The following is a 26,218-nucleotide window of genomic DNA, read 5'->3' as shown; positions in this document are numbered from 1 at the left end:
ACAGCGAATATCATTCTCAATGGGGAAAAGCTGAGAGCTTTTCCCCTAAGGTCAGGAACACGGCAGGGATGTCCACTCTCACCACTGCTATTCAACATAGTATTAGAAGTCCTAGCCACAGCAATCAGACAACAAAAAGAAATCAAAGGCATCCAAATCGGCAAAGAGGAAGTCAAACTCTCACTCTTTGCAGATGATATGATACTTTATGTGGAAAACCCAAAAGACTCCACCCCAAAACTGCTAGAACTCATACAGGAATTCAGTAAAGTGGCAGGATACAATATCAATGCACAGAAATCAGTGGCATTCCTATACACCAACAACAGGACAGAAGAGAGACAAATGAAGGAGTCGATCCCATTTACAACTGCACCCAAAACCATAAGATACCTAGGAATAAATTTAACAAAAGAGGCAAAGGATCTGTACTCAGAAAACTATAAAATACTCATGAAAGAAAGGGAGGAAGACACAAAGAAATGGGAAAACGTTCCATGCTCATGGATTGGAAGAACATTGTGAAGATGTCAAAGCTACCCAGAGCAATCTACACATTCAGTGCAATCCCCATCAAAATACCAACCACTTTTTTCAAATAAATGGAACAAATAATCCTAAAATTTGTATGGAACCAGAAGAGACCCCGAATAGCCAGAGGAATGTTGAAAAAGAAAAGCAAAGCTGGCGGCACCACAATTCCGGACTTCCAGCTCTATTACAAAGCTGTCATCATCAAGACAGTATGGTACTGGCACAAAAACAGACACATAGATCAATGGAACAGAATAGAGAGCCCAGAAATGGACCCTCAACTCTATGGTCAACTCATCTTTGACAAAGCAGGAAAGAATGTCCAATGGAAAAAAGACAGTCTCTTCAACAAATGGTGTTGGGAAAATTGGACAGCCACATGCAGAAGAATGAAACTGGACCATTTCCTTACACCACACACAAAAATAGACTCCAAATGGTTGAAAGACCTAAACGTGAGACAGGAATCCATCAAAATCCTAGAGAACACAGGTAGCAACCTTTTCGACCTTAGCCGCAGCAACTTCTTTCTAGAAACATCGCCAAAGGCAAGGGAAGCAAGGGGAAAAATGAACTATTGGGGTTTCATCAAGATAAAAAGCTTTTGCACAGCAAAAGAAACAGTCCACAAAACCAAAAGACAACCGACAGAATGGGAGAAAATATTTGCAAATGACATATGAGATAAAGGGCTACTATCCAAAATCTATAAAGAACTTATCAAACTCAACACCCAAAGAACAAATAATCCAATCAAGAAATGGGCAGAAGACATGAACAGACATTTTTCCAAAGAAGACATCCAAATGGCCAACAGACACATGAAAAAGTGCTCAACATCGCTGGGCATCAGGGAAATCCAAATCAAAACCTCAATGAGATACCACCTCACACCAGTCAGAATGGCTAAAATTAACAAGTCAGGGAACGACAGATGTTGGTGGGGATGCGGAGAAAGGGGAACCCTCCTACACTGTTGGTGGGAATGCTAGCTGTTGCAGCCACTCTGGAAAACAGGATGGAGGTTCCTCAAACAGTTGAAAATAGAGCTACCACATGATCCAGCAATTGCAGTACTGGGTATTTACCACAAAGATACAAACGTAGGGATCCGAAGGGGTACGTGCACCCCAATGTTTATAGCAGCAATGTCCACAATAGCCAAACTGTGGAAAGAGCCAAGATGTCCATCAACAGATGAATGGATAAAGAAGATGGGTATATATACACAATGGAATATTATGCAGCCATCAAAAGGAATGAGATCTTGCCATTTGCAATGACATGGATGGAACTGAAGGGTGTTATGCTGAGTGAAATAAGTCAATCAGAGAAAGACATGTATCATATGACCTCACTGATACGAGGAATTCTTAATCTCAGGAAACAAACTGAGGGTTGCTGGAGTGGTGCGGGGTGGGAGGGATGGGGTGGCTGGGTGATAGACATTGGGGAGGGTATGTGCTATGGTGAGTGCTGTGAATTGTGCAAGACTGTTGAATCACAGATCTGTACCTCTGAAACAAAGAATGCAATATATGTTAAGAAAAAAGAAAAAACAAAGAAGATAGCAGGAGGGGAAGAATGAAGGGGAGTAAATCGGAGGGGGAGACGAACCATGAGAGACGACGGACTCTGAAAAACAAACTGAGGGTTCTGGAGGGGAGGGGGGTGGGAGGACGGGTTAGCCTGGTGATGGGTATTAAAGAGGGCATGTTCTGCGTGGAGCCCTGGGTGTTATGCACAAACAATGAATCATGGAACATTACATCAAAAACTAATGATGTAATGTATGGTGATTAACATAACAATAAAAAAATTTTAAAAAAAGACCTACATCAGCAACTTTCAATTATACTATACAGCATTGTTCACTATAGTTGCCATGCTGTACATTGGGTCCCCAGAATTTACTTAGTATTTTATAACTAAAGTTTGTATCCTTTGACCAGCATCTCATTTCACCCTCCCTTCAGTCTCATTCTATGCTGTTCCTATCAGTTTGGCCCTTCTAGATTCCACATATAAGTGAGATTATTCAGCAATTGTCTTTCTCTGTCTTGATTTATTTCACTTAGCATAACACCCTCAAGGTTCATCCATGTTGCTGTAAATGATAGATTTTTCCTTTTTTATATATACACAATAGAATATTATTTAGCCATATTTTCTCCTTAGCCATTGATCTCTCAATGGACACTTGGATTGTTTCATATCCTGGCTATTATGAATAATGCTGCAATAAACATGGGGGTACAGAGAGCTCTTCAAGATAGTGATTTTATTTCCTTCAGATACACAGCCAGAAGTGGGATTGCTGGATCATATAGCAATTCTGTTTTTAACTTTTTGAGCAACCTCCATACTGTTTTCCACAATGGCTGCACCAATTTGCATTCTCCCCAACTGTGCACAAGGGTTCCCTTTTCTTCATATTCTCACCCACACTTGTTATTTCTTGTCTTTTTTTATAATAGACATTCTGACAAGTGGGAGGGATATCTGTGGTTTTGATTTGCATTTCCCTGTTAAGTGATGTTGAACACCTTTTCATGTATTTGTTGCTATTTGTTTGTCTTCTTTGGAAAAAAGTATCTGTTTGGGTCTTTTGCCCATTGCTAACTAGGATTTTATGGGTTTTTGCTTCTGAACTGTGTGACTTCCTTGTATATTTTCAGTACTAACCCCCTTATCAGATATATATATTTGAAAAGCTTTCCTCTAATCCATAAATTGCCTTTTCATTTTGTTCATTGTTTCTTTTGCTGAGCAGAAGTTTTCAACTTGACACAGTCCCATTTGTTTACTTTTGCTTTTGTTTCCTGTCCTATCCAAAAAATCACTGCCAAGAGCAATGTTAAGAAGCCTTTTTTCCTGTGTTCTTCTAAGAGTTTTATGGTTTCAAAAGCCTTACATCTAAGTCTTTAATCCATTTCAAGCTAATTTTTGTGAGTGGTGTTAAGACAGGGATTTCACTCTTTTGCACATGAATATCCAGTTTCCCCAACACTTCAAGCTTCTTACATGCTGGACTGGAAGCCAGAAGTCCAGTGTACAGTTTTTAAAATACAAGTAGTTTCTCAATGAAATAGGCCCGTTTTTAAATGAAATAGATGTTTAAAGTATGCTTAGGTAAACTTGACACCTTTCACATTCTCTCTTTTCATTTGCCTTCATTGCTATTTTTTTTATTAATGAAACAATACAGAATTATCAAACATTCTCTTTGAAGTATTTTTAAAAGAAATCATGTCTATAATTTCACCATTTATCAAAAATATGTTAGTATTTTGTTGCATTTTGTTTCAGTATTTATCTAATATTATTCTCTTTTCTCTTCCCTCCTTCCCTCTCCTTCCTTCCATGATTCATTTTTCCTTTCCTTCCACCTATATATTTAAAATGCTCATTGCCTCACATATATATATGTGCATATATATATGTGTGTATTATATATGTAAATATAGATATGTGTAATTTAATTTTAATCTAATACATACAGTAACAAGTTTAATATGTAATTATTATACATATCACTGTGTATATATATAACATCATCTAATTCTATCTATATCAATATCTATAATTTCAACTTAATCCCAGATTGGATGGCATCCACACTTCCTTGGGAGTCTGCTATAAAGTTTCCAACTATTCAAACTGTATTCACCTTAACTACCAAAGACCACTCCTCTGAGAGACTCAGACACATATTAATTTTCTCTGGTGTCTCTCCTCCTAGCTTTTCCTCCCTTCAATTCAGAAAGGGAGAAAGAGAAGATAACACATTCATGCAATGGTTACTCTTTCAAACACTGTGAATCTGTGGCCTGTCCTTTCTCCAGAAAAGTAACTACCCCTTTCAACTTTTCTATTATTGCCTTTATTATTTTGAGATTCTCTTATCTCCTGAAAAATGTTTTCTAATAGTCCCCTTTTTGATCAATTTGCAAATTATTTGTGTAAAAAAGTAGGATAAGGGTTTTTAACACATAATTATTAAAAATAAAAGGCAGTAAATATAAAAATCATGACATATTTTAGAAAATTCATCAAACCAAGTTTATTCTCAGTTAATAATGTTGCTTTCATTGAAAGTCAAATCTATAATTTCATTTTCACTAAAATGGCTCTGTGGGGATGCCTGGCTGGCTGAGGAAATAGAACATGCAACTCTTGATCTTGGAGTTATAAATTTGAGCCCCACAGTGGGTATAAAGATTGCTCAAAAATAAAATCTCCAAAAAAAATTTCAATGGCTCTGAGATATATATGTATATATATATCTATTTTACTAGAATATTTATGACTTACTAAAATTTGACCTTCATCACTATTACAGTAGTTGAGTGACACCCCCACCCAAATTCAGCGCAAGAATTCAATGAATAGCATTAAGCTTCTCTCCTTGCCAATAAGCCCCATAATAAGGCATCACTGGTATTATAGCTTGAATCCCTGCTGCCCCAAAATGAGGTAAAAAAGGAAAGCTAAGTATCACTAATTTTGTTACAGTAGATAAGCTCAAGTAACACTTTCCTCTTTCCCATTTTTGATACTTGAAGATAAAGTACGAATTACTTCTGAAGTGCCAGGAAATACTTGACTTTAAGTCCAAGTACTCAATAACCAGAGGTGACAGAATCCATTTCCAAACTCTTCACTGCAGTAGGCATAGTGTGAAAACCTAACTCTTTCACATTAAATAATAAGAACACCTTGAAAATTATGGCTGGTGCTTTCTTCTACTGAGAACTTTCAACTTCTAGAATAAAAGAAAGAATACCAGCCTTTCCAATGAAATCTGAATCATTTAAAAAAATAATCTAGGATAAATTGTCAGTATGGGTTTTAAGAGAGTACACATAGTAGTAGTGTGACTTGGCATTGAAACAAGAGGATAGGCAAATGGAGAATCCATTAGCCAGGCTAGGTTATGCCACATTAACAAGCAACCCCTAAATCTCCATGGCTTAAAACAAAAGAGTTTCTCATTTCTGCAAAATCCCTTGTGAGTGTGGCCAACACTCTAGCCCACTGGCTCCCATGTAACATCCAGTGTGACTCCTCCATACCAATTCAAGCTTCCACAATTCCATAACAGGAGACAAAATTCTAGACAGTCTTATACCAACAATAAATGCTCCTGCGTATAAGTGATACACGTTATTTCTGGTGCTACCCATTCTTCCCCACTGCAAGAGAGTGGGGGATGGGAGTCACCCAGATGGAGAGGAGGCAGATACAGGATGAACAAGGCAAGCCTTCCTGATCATGAGGTGAGCCCTGACACAGGCTTCATTTCATGTTCACACTCCTGATTTTTGCCAAGTGAAACTCCCTTGTTATCAGTTCAGTCTCTACATATTTGCAACTCATAGTACCAAATGTTATGTGAAAAAAATTCTGTTCAGCACACTCTCAAACTTGACTCTTCATCCATAAAATACAATTAAAATTTAGCAGATTGGCTATAGATCCCTCCAAAGTCAGCAAAAGCAGTCACCATGGACCCAGCAGTTGAGAATATGGTTGATGGAATCAGAGCAAGTTGGCTACCCAGCTCTGTTTTTTATTGACTGAGTTCTCCTAGGCAAATTACCTAAGTAGGTGGGGTTTTTTGTTTGTTTGTTTGTTTTTAGCAGTCTGAGGGTTAAAGTTTTACTTTATTTATTCTTCTACTTATAAGGTTAGAAGCATACAAAAGGCAGGCCTAGAGAGGTACTGGGCTCTCCAGATATGAGCACTTTGCAACATGGGGCCAAGCACAGGACACCTCTGGATCAGATCATGGCACAGAGCAGGAGGGACTGGATGACAAGAGGGTTGCAATCAGTGGAAGCTGTAGTTGCCACAGCCCTTTACCTATGTGCTTTCATGTAAAAAAATATAATGTAATACTAACAAAAAGGTCAGAATCCTCATTTTTTGGCTACCTAAAACTATTATTCTAACCTTCAATTGTTTAAGATTTATATTACTATAAACAACTGCTTGGGCTTTCACTCCTACAAAACTAGCCTGAGACAAATTACTATTAGCTTTTGCTTCCTTTTCAAATGCATTTTTCAGTGTCCTTTTCCTTCTTACTTCTTCCCACAGGTACCCAAGTCTTCGTGGTGTCCTCTGGTTGTGCAGTACCATGCCACCCAAACTTGTCCCAACAGAGAAGGAGCCAGGGTGATAACTTTGAGAAGGACATTTGAGGAGACAGGACATTTCTGGCATTCCTCAAATATGCCCAGGTGTATGGATAGTCTTGTGCTCCCAGACACACAAAATCTCTTTTTCATCTGCATTAGTAATGTTGTAGTGGTTCAGCTTCAGTTTCAATCTCTGTATCTGTTGTTTTCTTTTATAAAAGATGAGTAAATTCCAGAGACCTGCTGTACAACATTGTATCTATAGTTAACAATACTGTATTATGTGCTTAAAAATTGCTTGAGAGGGTAGATCTCCTATTAAGTGTATTTACCATGGGAAGGGTGAAGGGAAGAAAAAACTATGTAGGAACTTGAACTGAACCCTTTGCTCTAATTGTAAAGGACAACTGCTGTGCTTCAATCATCTACAATCAAGGAAATTAGAGGCTTGAGGATTTTTAAAAATTTTTACTTTCTATTAGTATACATGATTCCCAGAATTTTCACTCCTACTTTTCCCCATATCCTTTATAATTTCTTCGCTGGTATTAGTTTATAAAAATTCATTCTCCAAGCTATTTTATATATATCGACAAATCTTTTGCCTTATATGGAAAGGCAAAACGCCTTTAGTATAGCAGCAGGTTCATCACAAGGCCATAATCACAATAATAGACAACACAATCCTGCTGAAGACCAACAAAGTTGGAAGACACATTAACTGATTTCAATAAAGGTACACTCATCAAGGCACATGGCAATGGCAACAGAATAGACCCAGAGATCAATGAAAAAGAATGGAGAACCCAGAAATGGATCCATACAAATATAGCCAACTGATTTTTGAAAAAGGCACAAAGGCAATCTGCTGGAGAAAGAAGTCTTTTCAACAAATGGCATTAGAACAATTGGACATTCATGTGGTAAAAACAATGAACCTAGACATAGACCTTCTCTATCTTTCACAAAAATTAACTCAAAGTGCGTCATACACCTGATCGTAAAATTATAAAACTTCCAGAAGAAAATAGAAAATAACCTTGGGTGGTGTGATGAGATTTTAGATAGAACACCATAGCACAATCCATGAAACAGAAAATTAGTAAATTGGACTTTATTAAAAGTAAAAACTTCTGTTTTGCAAAAGACACTGTTAAAAGAACGAAAAGACAAGCCACAGACAGGGAGAAAATCTTTGCAGCACACATATCTGATAAAGGACTTGAATTTAAAATATACAAGGATCTCTAAAAACTCAACAAAGGACCCAATTTTTATCAAGCGGCAAGAACTGAATAGACACCTCATCAGCAAATAAGCATATGAAAAGATCCTCAACATCGTAAGTTGTGTGTGGGAGGTGTAAATTAAAAAGTATTTAAATTAAAAATACCACTGTACCTATTAGAATAGCTAAAAATTTAAAAAACTGATAATACCAATTGCTGGTGAGGATGTGAAGCAACAGGAACTCCCAGTCATTACTGACAAAAAAACAAGTTGTATGGCCCCTTAGGAATACAAGCTAGTATTTTTCACAAAGCAGAACACAGTCATACCATGTGATCCAGCAATCTTGCTCCTAGGTATTTACCCAAATGATTTGAAAACAGTCTACAGAAAAACTTGCATGCAGATGTTTACAGCAGCTTAACTCAAAATCACCAAAAAATTAGAAGTAACCAAGATGTCCTTCAATAGATGAATGGATAAACAAACTGATAAATCTATCATGGAATATCACTTAGTAATCAAAAAGAATGAACAATTAAACCACAGAAAGACATAGATAAATCTTAAATATTGCTAAGTGAAAGAAGTCAGTCTGTGAAGGCTACATACTACATGATTCCAACTATGTGACTTTCTGGAAAAGTCAAAATTATGGAGACAGTGAACAGATCAGTGGTTGCCAGGGGTTCGGGGAAGAGGGGGGTGGTATTAAATAAGAGAAGCATAAGGATATTTTGCCAGTGAAATTATTCTGTACGATCTTGCAATAGCAAATGCAGGACACTAAGTTTGCCAAATACTACAGAACTTAATATCACAAAGAACAAACCTTAACAAACTGTTAGCAGATAAACTGAGGCATGCTAAAATTTATGAATTTATTTGCACAAACATTAATTCCAATTGGACAGCACCTGAGAGTGGTTAGGAGCACTCTACCAACAGAAAAAGGTTTTTACAAAGCAGACATGGAAGCAAAGCAAGGAAATTATTTGATTGGCTATAGCTTAAGGGGAGTTGTTCTTCCATTCATTATTTTCCTTTTGGCACTTAGCTATGTACTCTGCACATAACAGGTATCAAATAGGAGTAAAAATACACTGAAAATTAAAGAGCAGACTAATAAAGTAATTTTCACCTTGGCATTAGACCAATTATTGGGAGCAGGATGTGGCTGACAACCTACATGGACTCCCAGGCCATTTGGAGAGAGACTGTGTGACTGCAGTCTGGGCAGGACCTACTGGCAACACTGGAGGGGGAAAGGCACTGCTGTGTACAGCACAGGGCAGGGAAGAGCAGGGCAAGCTGAATGGGAGAAACTAGAGAAAACTCTATGCTGGAAAACAAATGGAAAGCTTATTACCCCTGCAAAGAAAGTTCCTCCTGTGCTCCTCTGACCCACTTCACCTGAGTTGGACAATCATTTTTTCCAGTAGGAGAGAAAGCAGTTTTATTCCATCACAAGCAGTATTGAGAATGTTCTGTTTCTGATGGGCCAAAAGTGAGGGAATGGGAAGAGGATCTTTGTCTTCACAAATTAGCCCCTCTGTTCCAGCAGGTGAGCTCTGGGTGGGTGGGGGTGGGGGAAGAATCTGCAGTTTGGGGCAGTTTTCTAGGGAGGCCAGGTGGGAGGCTGGAAGCAAGCAGCTGAAATCTTACCACCAGGCTCTTGCCAGCAGACAGTGAGTGTCCCACACATTCCCTCTAGGCCTGAATAAAAGTTTGAATTATTTAGTTCAATATCATTTTCTCTTTTGCAGCAAAATCTAGTTAGAACTGGTTTTAAATTGGATTTTTTCTCTCCTCTGTTGGGACAGGAATGCAGTGTCATCTCCCCTGATCAGGTCACTGACAATGCCAAAAACCAGAGTCTTGCTCTCTGGAAATCAGCCTTTCCTTCCTTCTGTGTGGATCACTGCATCATCCCCTGCAAGCAAAGGAACACAGCCTCTTTTCCATGATAAACACCTATTGCTTCTATGGACATTCCTTGCATATTAGAGTAATGGAAAGAAGTGAATAGTGCTCCGTGAAGCCCAAAGGAGAAAGGAAAACAGACTAATGGGTGTAACCTGATCTCTAAGATCAAAATAAATAATTTAGGATACAATTACTGATAGGCAGACTGCTAAGGAACTTACTTTTAGTTTACAATGTAACCCTGCAAAACAATAAATGTAACCACTCACTGAGTATCTATGTGTATACTGGATACTCTCTAGTGACTTACTTATATTACTTATTTCTCATAATAATCACAATGTAGGTATTATTATGCTCAGAGTCAGTAATAGCATAGTGCAGAGATCAGCAAAAGCGTAAAGGGCCAGATACTAAATATTTTAGGTTTTAGGAGCTATAGGGTCTCTGTTGCAACTACTCAACTCTGACATTATAGTGCAAAAATAGACAATTTGTAAATGAGTGGTTTGGTGTTCCAGTACAACTTTATTTATAAAAACAGGAATGCCTCGTGTAGTGGAGAAAAGCATAGGTTCATGAGCCAGACACTATGGATTTGATTTTCTAGTCTACCTCTTACTAGCTCTTCGGATACTTAATCTCTCTTTGCCTCAGTTTTCTGACCTGCAAAATTAGAATAGTAGTACCTACCTCATATAGTAAGTGCCTAGTACACTGTTAGTACTATATAAGTACTTGATATTTGATTTCCAATTAAATTCAATTTTTTCTATTTTCAGTTAAATTCTATTTTTCAATTAAAAATTGGCATACAGAGATGGGATGGGGATTCAGAGATGTCAATACAGATCTAGTGAAATCTCTTTAAAATTTTGCTCCAGAATCTTAGTTATCACATAGAACAAAATCCCCCCAAAAGATATTCAAGTACATTAAGAGGAAAAGTAAGCAAACAATTTTTAATTATTTTTTATGTTAGTCACCAATCATTAGTTTTTGATGTAGTGTTCCATGATTCATTGTTTGCATATAACAGCCAGTGCTCCATGCAATACGTGCCCTCCTTAATACCCATCACCAGGCTAACCCATCCCCTGCCCCCTCTAGAATCTTCAGTTTGATTCCCGGAGTCCATAGTCTTTCACGGTTCATCTCCCCCTCTGACATCTCCCCTTCGTTTTCCCCTTCCTTCTCCTAATGTCCTCCATGATATTCCTTATGTTCCACAAATAAGTGAAACCATACGATAATTTTTAAAACAGTAGATGGCAGTGTTTCAGGAGTCCTCCTTCATATGCCATTGGAACTGGTAGTTGGATAGTCAAAAGGTCTGTTAAAAGGGAAACCAAATAAAACATTGCTTGTATGCCCACTGCATTTTAGAGAACAAGCTAAGCAAAAGCCAAGCAACAGGAAGGAAATAATAAAACTAGAGCAGAAATAAATGAAAGAGAAGAGAAAAACAAAAGTATAAGTTATTGAAAACATGTCATTTATTTGAAAATATCAGTAAAACAAACCATTAGTGAGACAAGAAAAAGAGAAACTCAAATGATTAAAATCAGGACTGAGAGAGGAAACATCACTACTAATCTTACAGACCAAAAAAAAAAAAAAGGTTATAATGGAATACTATGAACTCTATGCAACTAACAGAGAAGATATGGACAAATTCCTAGAAATATATAAAGTATTGAAATTGACTCAAGAAGAAATGGATAATTTGAATAGACCTATCATAAATCAAGACATTAAATTAGTAATTTTAAAACTTTGACAAAACCCAAAGTAAGCTACAGATTCAGCACAATCTCTATCAAAATTCCAATGGCATTTTTAACAGAAATAAAACAATCCTAAAATAGGCAAAGCAATCCTGAGAACAAAGCTAGGAGCGTCGTGCTTCTTAATTTCAAACTATATTACAAACCTATAGTAATCAAAAACAGTATGGTATTGGCACAAAAACAGACACATAGATGAAGGGAACAGAACAGAAAGCCCCAAAATAAACCCACATATAAAGTCAATTAATTTATAACAAAGGAGCCAAGAACACACGATAGGGCAATATAGCCTCCTCAATAAATGGTGTTGAGAAAATTGGACAGCCACATGCAAAGGAATAAAACTGGACCCCTAACTTATGCCATACACAAAAATCAACTCAAAATAGATTAAAGACTTAAATGCAAAACCTAAATGCATAAAGCAATTAAAAGAAAACATAGGCAGTAAGCTCCTTGATATCATTCTTGGTGATGATTTTTTGGATTTGACTCCAAAAGCAAAGGCAACAAAAGCCAAAATAAGTGGGATTACACCAAACTAAAGCTTTTGCACAGCAAAAAAGTCATCAGTAAAATGAAATAAAATGAAAAGGTAACCTTTCCAATGGGAGAAAATATTTGCAAATCATGTAACTGATGAGGGGGTTAATATCCAAAATATATAAAGAACTCCTACAATTCAATAGAAGAAAATTTGATTTTAAAATGGGCAGAGGATCTGAATTGGTATTTTTCTAGAGAAGACATACAGATGGCCAAAAGGTACATGAAAAGATGCTCAATATCACTAATCATCAGGGAAATGCAAATCAAAATCACAATGAGATATTACTTCACACCTATTAGAATGGGTATTATCAAAAAGACAACAGGGGTGCCTGGGTGGCTCAGTCAGTTGAGCATCTGCCTTCAGCTCAGGTCATGATCCCGGGGTCCCAGGATCAAGCCCTCCATCGGGCTCTCTGCTAAGTGGGGAGTCTGTTTCTCTCTCTCCCTGTCTCTAGAGAAAAAAAAAAGACAAGAAATAACAAGTGTTGGTGGAAATATGGAGAAAAGGGAACTCTTGTGCACTGTTGGTAGGAATGTAAATTGGTGGAAAACAGTATTGAGGTTTCTAAAAAAAAAAAAAATTAAAAGAATTATCATATGATCCAACAATTCCACTTCTGGATATTCAAAGGAAACAAAGACACTAATTCAAAAAGATACCTGTACTCCCATGTTAATTGCATGTTTATTGCATTATTTATTTACAATAGCCAAGTATGGAAGCAAGCTAGGTGTCCACTGACAGATGAATGGGCAAAGAAAATGTGGTGTATATACACAATGGAATATTGTTCAGCCATAAAAATGAACTCCCGCCAGTTACAACAACATGGGTGGACCCTGAAGGCATTATACTAAATGAAGTAAGATAGAGAAAGACAAATACTGTATGATCTCCCTTCCTTATGGAATCCAAAAAGAAAAGCCCCCAAAACAAAAAACTGAACTCATAGATATAGAGAACAGACTGGTGGTTGCCAGAGAACAAACTGGAGGTTAGGGGATGGGAGGTAGGCAAAATGGGTGAAGGAGGTCAAAAGGTATAAACTTCCCCATTATAAAATACATAAGTCATGGAGATGCAATGTACAGCGTGTGACTATAGTTAATTAACACCATATTGTTTATTTGTAAGTTGCTGAGAGATCTTAAGAGTTCTTATCACAAGAAAAAACAATTGTAGCTACCTGTGGCGATGGATGTTAACTAGATCTATTGTGATCATTTCACAATGTATACAAATATCAAATTGTTACATTGTATACCGGAAACTAATATGTTACATGTCAATTATATTGTAATTTAAAAGTCTGTGAGTCCTTCAAAAAGTTAAACATAGTGTTACCATATAACCCAGAAATTCTGCTTCTAGGTATATAACCAAGAGAAAGGGAAACATAGGTCAACACAAAATCTCGTACCTGAATATTACGAGCAGCTTTATTCATGATAGTTAAAATGTGGAAGCAATCCAAATGTTCATCTACTGATGAGTGGATAAGCACCATGAACATCTATACAATGGGCTATTTAGCCATAAAAAATAATGAAGTACTGATACATGCTACAATGTCAATGAACCTTGAAAACGCTGTGTTAAGTGAATGAGGCCAGACACAAGAAAATGACATATTGTATGGCTCCATTTACATGAAATGTCCAGAACAGGCAAACCTATAGGGACTGAAAGAAGTTTAGTGGTTGCTTAGGGCTGGGGTAAGGGGGAGGGAGAGCAGAGATGGGATGGTAAATGGCTGCTAATAGGTATGAGGTTTCTTTCTGAGAGTGATGAAGATGATCTGAAATTAGACTGACAGTTGCACTATTCTGTGGATATACTAATCATCAGGGAACTGTATACTTCAAAATACGTGTATTTTGGATTTTGTGAATTATAGCTCACTAAATCTTTTTTTAGAAAAGAATACATACGATCACTGATGATGTTAACCTCATTCACTGAACTAGCTGGTTTCACACTGTAAAATTACCTTTTCATCCCTTTCCATCCTCTACCCATCAGAAGAAACAGGGAGAAAATTAACCCCCATTTCTGTGACAGGAGGAATAACTCCATAACTTTTTTGGAATTCTTCTGTGTAGGAAATTTCTCTCTTCTCTCTCATTTTTGTATTTATTCAATAATTTTTTTTTAATCAGTCTAAACTCATGAGTATATTTTTTTCCTTTGGTATATAATCCAATACTACATTATTCATTTCGTTACTGAAATTGTTCCAGCTTTGGTCACGGGAACTCTTTCAGGTTGGGGCTTATGTAATTACAAGTAAATTACTTCTTTACAATAACAATTAAAAGTGATCTGGACATGCAAACAGCCAGTTCAGAAGCGGGCATTCAACTGAACAGAAGCTCACGTGTGCACTACAAAGTAGCCTTTAAGCCATGAGCATTTCATGGATGGTGGAATCAGCCAGGGTGTTCTACAGGAGTTGTGGGGAGTGCTGGCAATGAATCTGAAAGTCAATTTAGGAGCTTCAGCTCAAATGTTAACTCAAAAACAAAACCTACCATGCAGGGAAAAAATACCGATGCCTCCAAATGCAATTGTCCATTTTTTCCAGACATTTTGTTACCACCCAGGCAAAGAATCTTATGCTTTCAAACCACACCAGCCTTTCCCCCTCTACTTGACAGGAGAGGACTCAGCCCTAAAACAATGCAGATAAGCTAATGAGGCTCCTGAAATGAATGCAACCTCTTTCTAGAGCTACAGAGATTGTCTTGGGTGATGAGCATGGCCTGGGCTGCAGAGAAGGTATTGCTCTATTCTGTTTCAAAATATATTTCAGACCCACTCCAAGCTTTAAACAGCAACTTATTAAAGAATCTAAGTAAATCTCCACATTTGGTTGACCTTTGATAGGGTCCCTTTTAGAGAACAGAAGAATCTATTCAGTTGTTTGTTTGCCATGTTAACAGTAATGCTTTCATTTATGACAATGTCTGTTCCAGGGGACGGATCTTTCAGGGCAATTACGTTCTATTAGGGAAAATTACACAGAAACTTGAATTTCCAGTAACAAGCATGGACAACAGAAAAGCATTGTGAATTAAAATGTTATGTTGCTCTGGTTTTAAATGCATGTTTATGATAAACCCCCAAGAAGCAATTGGCTTTCTGATATTCATTAACTCATTCATGTATTCATTCACTCAACAAATAGCTATTGAAAATCAACTATATTTTAGAAGTAGAATGTCTAGGATAGAAAATAGAAAAAAAACATGTAAGATATATTTTAGTGTGATAAAGTCATAAAGTTATTGTGTCAGGGAGGATTCGTGTCAGGGTTTAGTTTGTGGGGATGAGCAAGACTTCCCTACCAGATGTGGCATTTGAGCTGAGACTTAAAATAATAAGATCCACTCAAGTGAAAGCGGAGAATGGTACCTTCCAGAGAGAGAAGCCAGCACCCAGGGCCTCAGCAAAGTGCGCTGATGGAGGATGGGGACAAGGATGGGGAATGACGGGTAAGGAGGTTAGTCAGAGGTGCAGGAGCCAGATATGTCAGGGATTAGAAGTCAGGTAAGGAGTCGGAATTAAATAAAAATCAAAGACTTTAGAAAGAGATGATCTAGAAGTCCAACAACCTTTTCTTTTTAAAAGATTTTATTTATTTATTTGAGAGAGAGAATGAGATGGAGAGAGAGCACATGAGAGGGGGCAGGGTCCGAGGGAGAAGCAGACTCCCCGCCAAGCAGGGAGCCCGAAGCGGGACTCGATCCCGGGACTCCAGGATCATGACCTGAGCCAAAGGCAGCCGCCCAACCAACTGAGCCACCCAGACGCCCAATAACCTGCTTCCTATATTGAAAAATTTGCTTACTTGCAGAGAATGAATTTAAGAAAGCAAAAAGAGATGGTAAGGATCCCCATTCGGAGACTCCTATTAGTTCAGGCAGGAAAGAGGTGGTGGTGGGTGGGCATTGCCTGGCAGCAGAGAAGAGGTCCTGAAATTAAAAGCCAAGACCTTGCTGATCAATGAGATGTGTAAAGAAGCTCAGGTCTCTGATTCCAGGGAATGGACTTGCACCTTGTAAGACTACAATTTATTCAACTGAGAGTACAGAAAATATCAGGAGTGGGGTGGCCACACAAAGTGTAGGTAAGGTAGGCTATCTTAGCCCAGATTTCCTAGCTACCTCAGAGAAATTTACAGTTTTGTATTACTAAACGTCCACCATATTTTTCTTACTTGAAGGGAAGTAAGAGGCTTTATTTGAAAGAAGTTAGTTTTCATCAGAAGCTGTACATTCATGAATGTGGGAAACAGAGATCAAAGCCAAATCTGTCTGGGCCAGCACTGTGTTCCCAACTTTGTCTTCCCACAGTCGAACAAAATCAGTTCTGCACTCCCCTGGGTGCATTAATAATGCTATTAAGTGTGTGGAACAGAGCAATGGACCGCCAACATGGCTGACCTTTCCTCTGTCAGTTGACCATAGAACAGTTCAGACTGGGGCTTCAGCCTCCTCACCATCTCCCTTTGCTTATCCTGCACACAGTGGAGCCTCACACAATTCTGACAAGATCATTATTCTTGGGACACTTAAGGAAAAAAATCTACTAATACAGATGGTGTCCTTGAATAATAGGAGTTTGCATTCAGGGCAGACTTTCAGCAGCAACAGAAACATGCCCCCATAAAGCAAACATTTTTTTAATGCATGCATTTGCACTTTCAGTGGTCTTCTACAATAAAGCAACCATCTCAACCTGCAGGGAGGTTCTTAAAGCCATGAACATTAATTTCCTCTTGCTGCTCTGACAAATTACCACAAACTCAGGCAGCTTAAAACAACACAAATTTATCATCTAACAGTTCTGGAGGTCAGAAGTCTCAATTCAGTCTCACTGGACTAAAGTCAAGGTGTTGGCAGGGCTGCAGTGTTTCTGGAGGCTCTGAGGGGAATATCCCCTTTCCGGCCTTTCCAGCTTCTAAGAGGACCCGTACTCCTTGGCCGGTGGCCCTTCCTTACATCTCACCAACCTCTTGCTTCCATGGTTACCTCTATTACTGGCTCTGGTCCTCCTGTCTCCTTCTCATAAGGACCCAGTGATTATATTGGGCTCACTGGGATAATACAGGATAACCTCCCCCATCACAAGATGCTTCATCACTTCAGCAGTGTCCCTTTTGCTATGTAAGTTAACAAAGTCACAGGTTCTGAGGATTAGGACATGGACATCTCTGGGAGGGTGGGAGCATTACCCAGGTGCCGTACCCTGTGTAGTCAAACTTCACATCCTGGTCTCTGCAATGTACCAGAACCCTGAGAGGGCGGGCGACTACAACTGGAAACGCCTGACTTTAAAAAAGTAACTTCTCAGGAGAAGTAAAAATAAGTGAATAAGAAATTTTAAAAGATGCCATCAAATGAGTAAAATCTCATTCAGGGCATCAACTTAATTTTGGCAGCCTTGAGTGCCATAAAATTTAGCATGGTCTTTTTGCTTCTTTAAAGTATTTGCAGGCCAGTAGGACTTCAAAACTCAGGGGGAAAAAATGAAAGACTATAAGGCAGCAGATAGTGATTATCTGTGATGCCATAATAAACAGAGTACCAGATATGAATGCCAATGAAAAATAAACAACTGTTTGATGGCATGATGTCTCACTGTGGGTGCACTGGTGCTAAAAATGAAATTCATAATAAACAAGGTTCTTCCTGTATTTAAATTATCTCCAGATTAATTCAGGAGTCCCTTTAGGGCAGTTGAGCAGCTTTTCATTCTGCAAATACATCACAGCTGGAGAATTAAGAGTATTAGAGGAAGGGGTTTAAAAAAACCCACTGGAAATAGAACAAAAACTCTATTATGTTGCCTGTATGGTAGTTTATTTTTTAAGTACTTCCATATCCATTGGTTCTTTTGTTTGGCTATTCATACAAAAATATCTGAGCCTTTCCCCTATGTATGCCAGGTGTGTGTTGTTGAGGATCTGAAAGGCCATTACATGAGGTAGCCCTTTGCTGTGAGTTTGATGAGCCGCCACTGGAGGTTTCTGAGCAAAAAAGTAAGACGATTAGATGTAGGTTTTAATGGGCTCACTTTGACCCCTAGACTGAAACTGGATAAAGGGAAGGAAAGATTAAATGGAGGAGACAAGTGTCTCCTCCTTAACAGTGTGATGTATGTGTGTGACAGGTTACTCTCAACAGTACCAGGAGTGCTTACTTAGCATCTGATGTACTCATCAAGAATCAGTAACCCAGAGACAGTTACTTAGTATTTCAAAGGATGCCATCAGAATCCACACCAGAGGGTTTGGTAGTTAGCAAAATTAACAGAGAAGCACAATTGTGTTGTTTAGAACGAATGAAGGCTAGTTGGAAACATGTGCACAGGCCCCACTACCCTTGCCTGAGTATGAGAAGCCTGCAAGTCCCACACCTGTGGCTTCAGCCCACCTTCAAGGTCAAGCTAGTGCCCCACTGATTCTCAATTTGTCTACTGAACCCCACCCCAAGGCTGACTGGTCCTACCAGAATTTTGTGTCCCCCTCGAAGTAAACCTGAAGATACCACACAACTACAAAGATAGGGGGTTGTATAACTTTTTGTACATGACTGCTAATAAATATTTGTATGTTTGGTAGAATTTGGTCCAAGACTTGCTTTCTCTGTCACATACCATCTTACAGGCAGTGAGTGGGGGAAGGGAGTGAGTGAAAGACCGCCAACCTTCCTCTAGCCAATGAGAAGCTATTTACCAAAAGAACCTGACATTTTTGGAGAGATCAAATCAGTTTAGATCCATTCACGTCTAATAAAATGATTTAGCTCTTTATTTTAATCCAAATCTGGATTCTATGTGCTTGTGTTTCATGTTGGATGTTTCTATCTATATTCAAATAAACATTGCTCTGAAGTTTCCCCTTCTATCTTTCTTAGGTTCTAGAAATATAAAAATGCCTGGAAAGAATTCAGAGTATGAGCATATAATGAAAATATTTTCAATAAGTTCTCCTGATAGAACATTTAACATTTCTCATTTATATTATTACCAATTGTGTTTTAAAAGTTTCTTTCCTATCTCCCACCCTCCATAATCAAATATGACAGTTACAGGTCTCAAAATCAATTTTAATGATTATTCTTGGACGAAGTAGGTTATGGGTCAGACAGTTAATTTTGTTAAGTTTTTCTCTGGGAGTTTTGAATATTTTGGTATTTTCATCTTTGGGTCCTCTGCTTTGTAGCAATCGTTATTTAAGTTCAAAAGGAAACGTTTAAAGTGAAATTTATTCCAAAGTAATACTTCTGTGTAGAGGTTTGCTCTGTATTCTAATAGAGACTATGCTCTCTTCTTCAGGTAGACAATTTAATGGGCTACATTTGAATAAAGTATGACTTCTAAGACTTCATTTCCCCCCCCAAATTATGTGGCGCTCAAATAAATATCTGCCCGTCAGGCAGCTCTTACCAGAGGGACGTCACCTGAACTCACTTTCTGAAGGGAGCTTTTAAGAAAAAATTCCACAGGTGATTTTAACTTAATGTTGTAATGGCTGAGCTGGGGAAGCATTTCAAGTGCATTCCTGCAATGCCCAGGCACGGCAGAGTTCTCCAACCAGCTTCTTGGGAACCAGATAAAAATGGACAGTATCTGCAAATTTCCAGTGGCTCTGCACCACATGACCTCCCAGAATACCTGAGTATCTCTGGTTGGTAGCGCTGAGTGATAATTTTGTTATAGGCTGCTCAAGTGGGGCGCTTTTGAAAACATGAGAGCTACAGATTGGATACAGGGTAAGGTGGGACTCAGGGGGAATGCTCTTTTAAGGCTGCAAGCAATTTCTCAACTTCTCCAAACTGTTGCCTGGCGTTGGTATGCAGTTCTTAGGATAACTGCACCCTCTGGTGGGCGCCTTTGGAAGCTATGAGGATTTCACACTGAGCCCTATCAAGAACGGCATCCTTAATCCTTGTTCCCCACATTGTCTTTCCACCAGTTTTTCTTTCTTTCCTTTCTTTTTCTTTTCTTTTTTTTAGAAGCTCCTAAGCCAGCCGGCCAACGTACTGCACACTGTTCACGAGTCAGGGAAGATCCATACGTCAGGCCTTTGCTCTGTTCACATGATGTGAACAAACCAAATACAGATGAACATTCTGGCCCTAAGAGGCTTTCTAGGGCACAGAGAAGTTCCCCCACTGCCATGCATGGGGGTACGTTCCCAGACCTTCAGTGGATGCCTGAAACCACACACACTACCAAACCCTCTCTCTACCATGGTTTTTTTCCCTACACGGACATACCTGTAATGGAGTTTAATTTATAAATGAGGCACACTCAGAGATTAACAGTAACTAATAAGAACAACTGTAACAATATGCTGAAATAAAAGTTACGTGAATGTGGTCTCGCGCTCTCTCTCTCAACATATTCCCCCAAGGTACTCACCCTTCTTCCCGGGATGCTGCGAGGTGATGAAATGCAGACGCAGGGGAGGAAGTGAGGTAAATACCCGCCGGCGCTTTGTGACGTACGTAGCGTGAGGCTGCCGTTGACGTTGTGACTCTGAGTCAGAACGAGGGGCAGCTGCTTCCGGACCCCGGGGAACTGAAACCGGATGGTAGGGGCTACTGTAGTCACAGAACCGTGTGAGCGTCTGCCCCACCAAACCTGCTTCTGTCCCCGCGAGCTCCGTGGCTGGAGTGTGCTTGAGCTGGGCCTTGCCGCACACAGCCAGGGAAACGTCCTTGAACGACCTTGACCCGTGGAGTTTTGGAGTGACTGTGTCCACGTCCCTTCTGTGTGCGTGCGTGCGTGTATGTGTTTGTGGAGGTGGTATTTTTTTCTTTTTCTTTTCTACCATCAAGCCTCTAGTATTCAGAGATTGTGTTCATTTTGCAACTTGATGTTAATATTCTGAGTAATCAAGGGAAGGCTTTCTGCTCCCATGTTCAGCAAAGCAGGTGTGGGGGAGAGGCAGGGAGTGACCAGAGGGTTGGGGGGGTGGTAGAAAAGTGTGGGGAGGATAGCAGTGGCTTAAAGGAATCCACAAAGCCACGGCCAGAAGTAGTCCTGAGCCACGTGACTCAGCAACACGGCAAATGACAAGAGGGATGGTTTGGGGAAACACAGGAGAGCTGTCCACCTGCAGCCCTACCGGTGTCTGAGGGGCACAGCTGTGCACCTCGACCCCCTGTGCACCCAGTGTTGGGAGCTCACAGTAGTTAGTCACTAAAGGGAAGCAAGTCCCCAAAGCTGGGGACTCTGGAGCATATTTAAAGGAGAAACTACTATCTAGAGACTATTTGCAACAATTATATTTGAAAAGTCAAGCGTACCTGAATTGAAGCAGTTGATTTAATGTTTCCAGATATTGTAGCTACATAAAATTGTTTAGATAAATTAAGTGCATTCTGTCTGGACGCTGTGGTTTAAAATGTAACAAAAAGAGGTATCAAAGTGCCATCTAGTGGGACAATGGAGAATTAAGCTGAAGATATGTACCCACTGATGTTTCGTTTTTTCCCTGTAAAAACAACATTATGATGTACTGGAAAAACACCTTCTCATACATGGTGGTAATAAGGAGTAGGAGGTGGTAGGAGGGGTAAAGCACACGGAACAGTATGCAGCACGTAGCAGGCACTGCGTAAGAGGTAGAGATTGTAATTCCCTATCCGTATTCATTTCCTCATTTGTAATTCCTTATTTGTATTCTTTTTCTCATTTCTGTTAATCAAAATGATATTATTAACAATACGAATCACTGATCGTTGGACCTACTGAATCTCAGGTTTAGGCTATCCATTTAACAAGCTCTCCGCTTAACTCTAGAATGTCCATTTCTTTTGGGACAGAACGAAGTGCTAATGATGGGATAGCCTTATGGTCACCCCTTCCTTGGGATTGTTTAAAAGGCTGCTTAAGAAGCTCCTGGTTTATTTCCACATACACTATTCCCCAACACTGAACTAGAAGCCGCTGGAATTTGGAGGAAGGAGGGAGGAGAACATACATCTCCTGAAATACCTGCAGTGTCGATGCCTTGGGTACAGACAGAAGAGCAGCTTAATGTAAAATGCCCGTGGTTGGGCGCCTGGGTGGCTCAGTTGGTTAAGCGACTGCCTTCGGCTCAGGTCATGATCCTGGAGTCCCGGGATCGAGTCCCGCATCGGGCTCCCTGCTTGGCGGGGAGTCTGCTTCTCCCTCTGACCCTCCCTCCTCTCATGTGTGTGCTCTCTCTCTCTCTCATTCTCTCTCTCAAATATATAAATAAAATCTTTAAAAAAAAATGCCTGTGGGTAACGTGCAGCATCTTAGAAACCTGTTTCTAATGTGTCCCTCAGGACAGCAGAGACAATTCCCTTCACATGGGATTTAATACCCTGAGTAGTGCGGGGTGGGGAGTGGGGGACTGGAAACCTAGATATCAGTGTAAAATGCCCAGAATTCAGATAAATTGGAAGGATGAACAAATTGAGCACCTCAGTCATAGTGGAGCCACACAGTTTTTATAACCTCCAGCGCAGCCATCAATATGCTGCTAAACTCATGTCCTGATGTCAGAATGTTAAAGCTGCCAGGCATACCTGAGATTTTTCATTTTGTTTCTCATTTACAAAGTAGAATCTGCATAAAGAAAAATTAACTTTTGAGTCTGGAAAAACAGTCCTACCTTGATTGCTGCCACTCTACAAACACATTGAAATATATATGATGCAGAAATGTCACTCTAAAATAGCTTTATTAATCCTTCCCTCAACTAAGTGAAGTAATGACTTGAAAAATAGATCCACCAAGCCAAATACAAAGTAGTAGTTTGATTATATAGATACTCCTGAGAAAGGAACTTCTGGCCTTGATTTCTCTTCACTGCTTTACCAGTATTCTTATAATGGGGATAATTATTTTAAGTAGTAGCAGCAGAGACTTGTCAGAAAATACCCCCTACTTTGTGGTTGATACTGTTTTCCATGGAATGAAAAAAGGTTTCATATTTTGTATACTTTGTTAAGGTGTCTTTCCGACCAAGGTCACGAGTGCCGCCCTGGCTGTTCTTTTGACACTATCCAAGCATTGATATTACCTACAGATCCTCACCAAATTTAGAAATTCCTGCCCATGCACAGCACAGTGTCCTTGGAAAGTTCCTTTGGTTACAAAGTTTGCACAACTTTCTGGGGGGTGTTGGGTGAAGTGGGAGAACTGCCTCAGTAGATAAAAGTTGACATCTTTTTAGGTAAAACAAACACACACATGCACAATTACAATCTTCATCTGGAAATCCCACCATATAGTATTACATTTGTCACAAAATTACCTGATATCCCAAGGGCAAAAGGGAGGGAAGTCATTTATTGGATATGTTTTGTGCCAGTTACTGTACGAGTCATTTGAATATAGTCTCTTCTCTGAACATTTGGGTTAAATGGATAATGACAGTAAATGATATAATATTTGCAGTATATACTCTACACAGGAAGTTGGGGCTCTTAATCCAATATGACTGGCATCCTTACAAGAAGAGGGGAAGAGACACAGGGAAGGAGGCCATGTGGGGACAAAAGACAGAGGTCAGAGGGAGGCAGCCCGAAGCGAGGGAACAGCTGGGGCCACTAGTGGCTGGAAGAGGCAAGGAAGGACCCTCCCCTGGTGGCCTCAGAGGAAGTGAGGCCCTGCTGACACCTCGATTTCAGACTTCTAGTCTTCATAACTGTGAGAGAATAAACTTGTTACAGAAGCCCTAAAACAAAAACCACATATGAAGATGAGGAAGCATTGAGACCCAGAGAGGAGGTGAAGCTGAGGTGTTAAATATTCATTTCATTCTCACTTTCTCTCTCTCTCTCTCTCTCTCTCTCACACACACACACACACACACACACACACACACACACACACACACACGCGTACATTCCTCTGGAATGGCCTTGGAAATGGCAAAAGTCATGTAGAAAGGCACACGGACAGAGAAACCTACTGTGACAACACACAACCACCAGTAACTGCTACTGGAACATCGGTGTGGTTGGTGAATTCTCTGAAGGGGACCTTCAAGTCACTGTCAACCAGAATGTGGAAATCCTCTCCCGCAAGGAAAGTGAAAAGCCCGTTCTAACCCAGATCGGTGTAAGGTGTGGAAAAGCACAGGACAAAGGAACGTTAGCACAATGTAGAACCCAGAGGATGAAGAGAGAAGAGGGACTGAACAGGACCAGAGGGAAAGAGGTCTCTTCATCAAAATGGATCAGGTACCCTGATTCTTTAATGAGGTTGGACAACAGGTAGGGCCCTAAGTGTAACATACATAATACAAAATGTGTTGTTTACAAAGTCTTTCTTAAATGCCTTAATACTGTATATGATTCTCATTCCAAAGTTCGGGTTCGCTTCTTAGAATCTGTGATAATGGCAACCTACCAGTGCCCAGGGTGCCGGCCTATGAGGCTCGCACTAGGTGTGGCCGTGTGTGGCCTCATTACTCACTGCCCTGGAGCGCCACTCATCTCATAGACAGAGAGAGATGGCTCTGTAAAGAGTCCCAACCAAAATTATTCAAGAAAATAGAACTTTTAAAATCAGAAGAAAACATAAACTATGTCCTGCCGAATAGTACAGTTATAAGTGCCTAATATATGTAGGTTAAATTTAATTGAATCAGGGTAATAATACTTTAGGTCACTAAGTCCCAGTGCATCCCAGTGTTTCAGCTGCAAGTAATAGAAAACCCAATTTGAACTGCCTTAAACACGAAAAGGGATTTATTGCTATGAAACAAGGAAGCCCAGAGTTCGTTCAGGCTTCGGGCATTCTGTATGTCTCGGTGGGCCCTGGGCTGGCTTCTCAAAACTGCTGGTGCCACAACCAAGATGAGTGCTTCTTCATTCACATGGAGGAGGAGGAGAAAGCCATTCCCTTGACAAAGTCTTAAAAGTTGCTCAGACTGACATCTCTGAGCCAATCACAGTAGCTGGGGGAGGCCATGTGCCAGCTACCTAGACCTGCTTAGCCACAGACTCATTCCCAGGGCAAGGAGGATAGGCTACATCACTGGATGCACACAAATCTTCCACCCCAAATTTATGTCTGGAACATGCAAGAAGAAGGATAGCCAACCAATATTTTTACAATACTGAGCTACTGTCCAGTGTGAACAAGATAAGCTCTGGAAGTGTTTTTCTTTCTTTCTTGCAAGAATTCTTACCATGTTTATAAGGCTGCAAGGATCATACTCTATTTTTGTCTACATGGTAACTACTAATATTTAAATAAAAAGCTGTTAATAAGTTGGTGACCTTATACATGTGATGTTTAGTGTCATTTATATTAAGAAAACTACAAAAAACTACGTTGAGATGCCTTTTTCCAACTATCAGATGTCAAAAATTCCCAAGTTTGATGTCATAAAGGGAGCCAAAGTGTGACCCTCTCTTCTATTGCTAATGGGAGAGAAAATTGCCACAGGCTTTTGAAGAGAAATTGGATTATATTTATCAAAATTACAAATGCATTTGCTCTTTTTGTTTTGTTCTCAGCAATTCTACTTCTGGAATATATGCTACACATTTACTAGATATGAATGAATGAAAAAAATTGAAAACCACTTAGGTGTCCATCAGTAGGCGGCTGGTGTTTGGCATCCCCACACGGAATACCATACTTTTATAAAAAACAGACTGAGGAAGCCCATTGTGTACCAATCAGGAATATTTCCAAGGCAGAGCATGAAAAAGAGAACAGTGCTAAACAGTGTTAGGGTGTGCAATCTTTTTGGTGTGAATCAGGGAACCTTCTCATTATGGGTATAAGATATATTTTATACCTTCTCCCAGTGTTTTCATTTCTGAATCATGGGGATATACATACTGTTCAAAAATTAAGATAATATACAATGTTAAGTATGACAAAACTAACGTGTATGTTTTTCTCAAATATTTGTCAGGAAAGACTTTCCAGAAAGATCTTCCTCTCTTCCCTCTTTTAAAGAACATTTATTCAGAAATGGATCAGTAACACATGGTCTCCTCCACCTTTCATGCCCCTCCGTCTCCTTTTGAACA

At 39.5% G+C, this 26,218-nt stretch overlaps 1 long non-coding RNA gene across 1 annotated transcript in view; it reads right to left on the bottom strand.

The window, feature by feature from the left end:
* The window catches only part of LOC141374348 (uncharacterized), a 248,275-nt gene extending 227,515 nt beyond the window's left edge, over positions 1-20,760 (bottom strand). Inside the window, exon 1 of the long non-coding RNA XR_012381133.1 lies at positions 20,607-20,760. This is a non-coding gene — a long non-coding RNA (uncharacterized lncRNA). The remainder of the gene's footprint in view (positions 1-20,606) is intronic.
* Positions 20,761-26,218: the final 5,458 nt, after the last annotated feature.

The sequence above is a fragment of the Callorhinus ursinus genome, unplaced genomic scaffold, assembly GCF_003265705.2.
Source record: "Callorhinus ursinus isolate GAN/ISIS: 27379988/994484 unplaced genomic scaffold, GSC_fseal_2.0 scaffold17, whole genome shotgun sequence".
Taxonomy (NCBI): Eukaryota; Metazoa; Chordata; class Mammalia; order Carnivora; family Otariidae; genus Callorhinus; species Callorhinus ursinus.
Note: the sequence above shows the minus strand (reverse complement) of the source record. Positions and strands in the feature narration are given on the sequence as shown.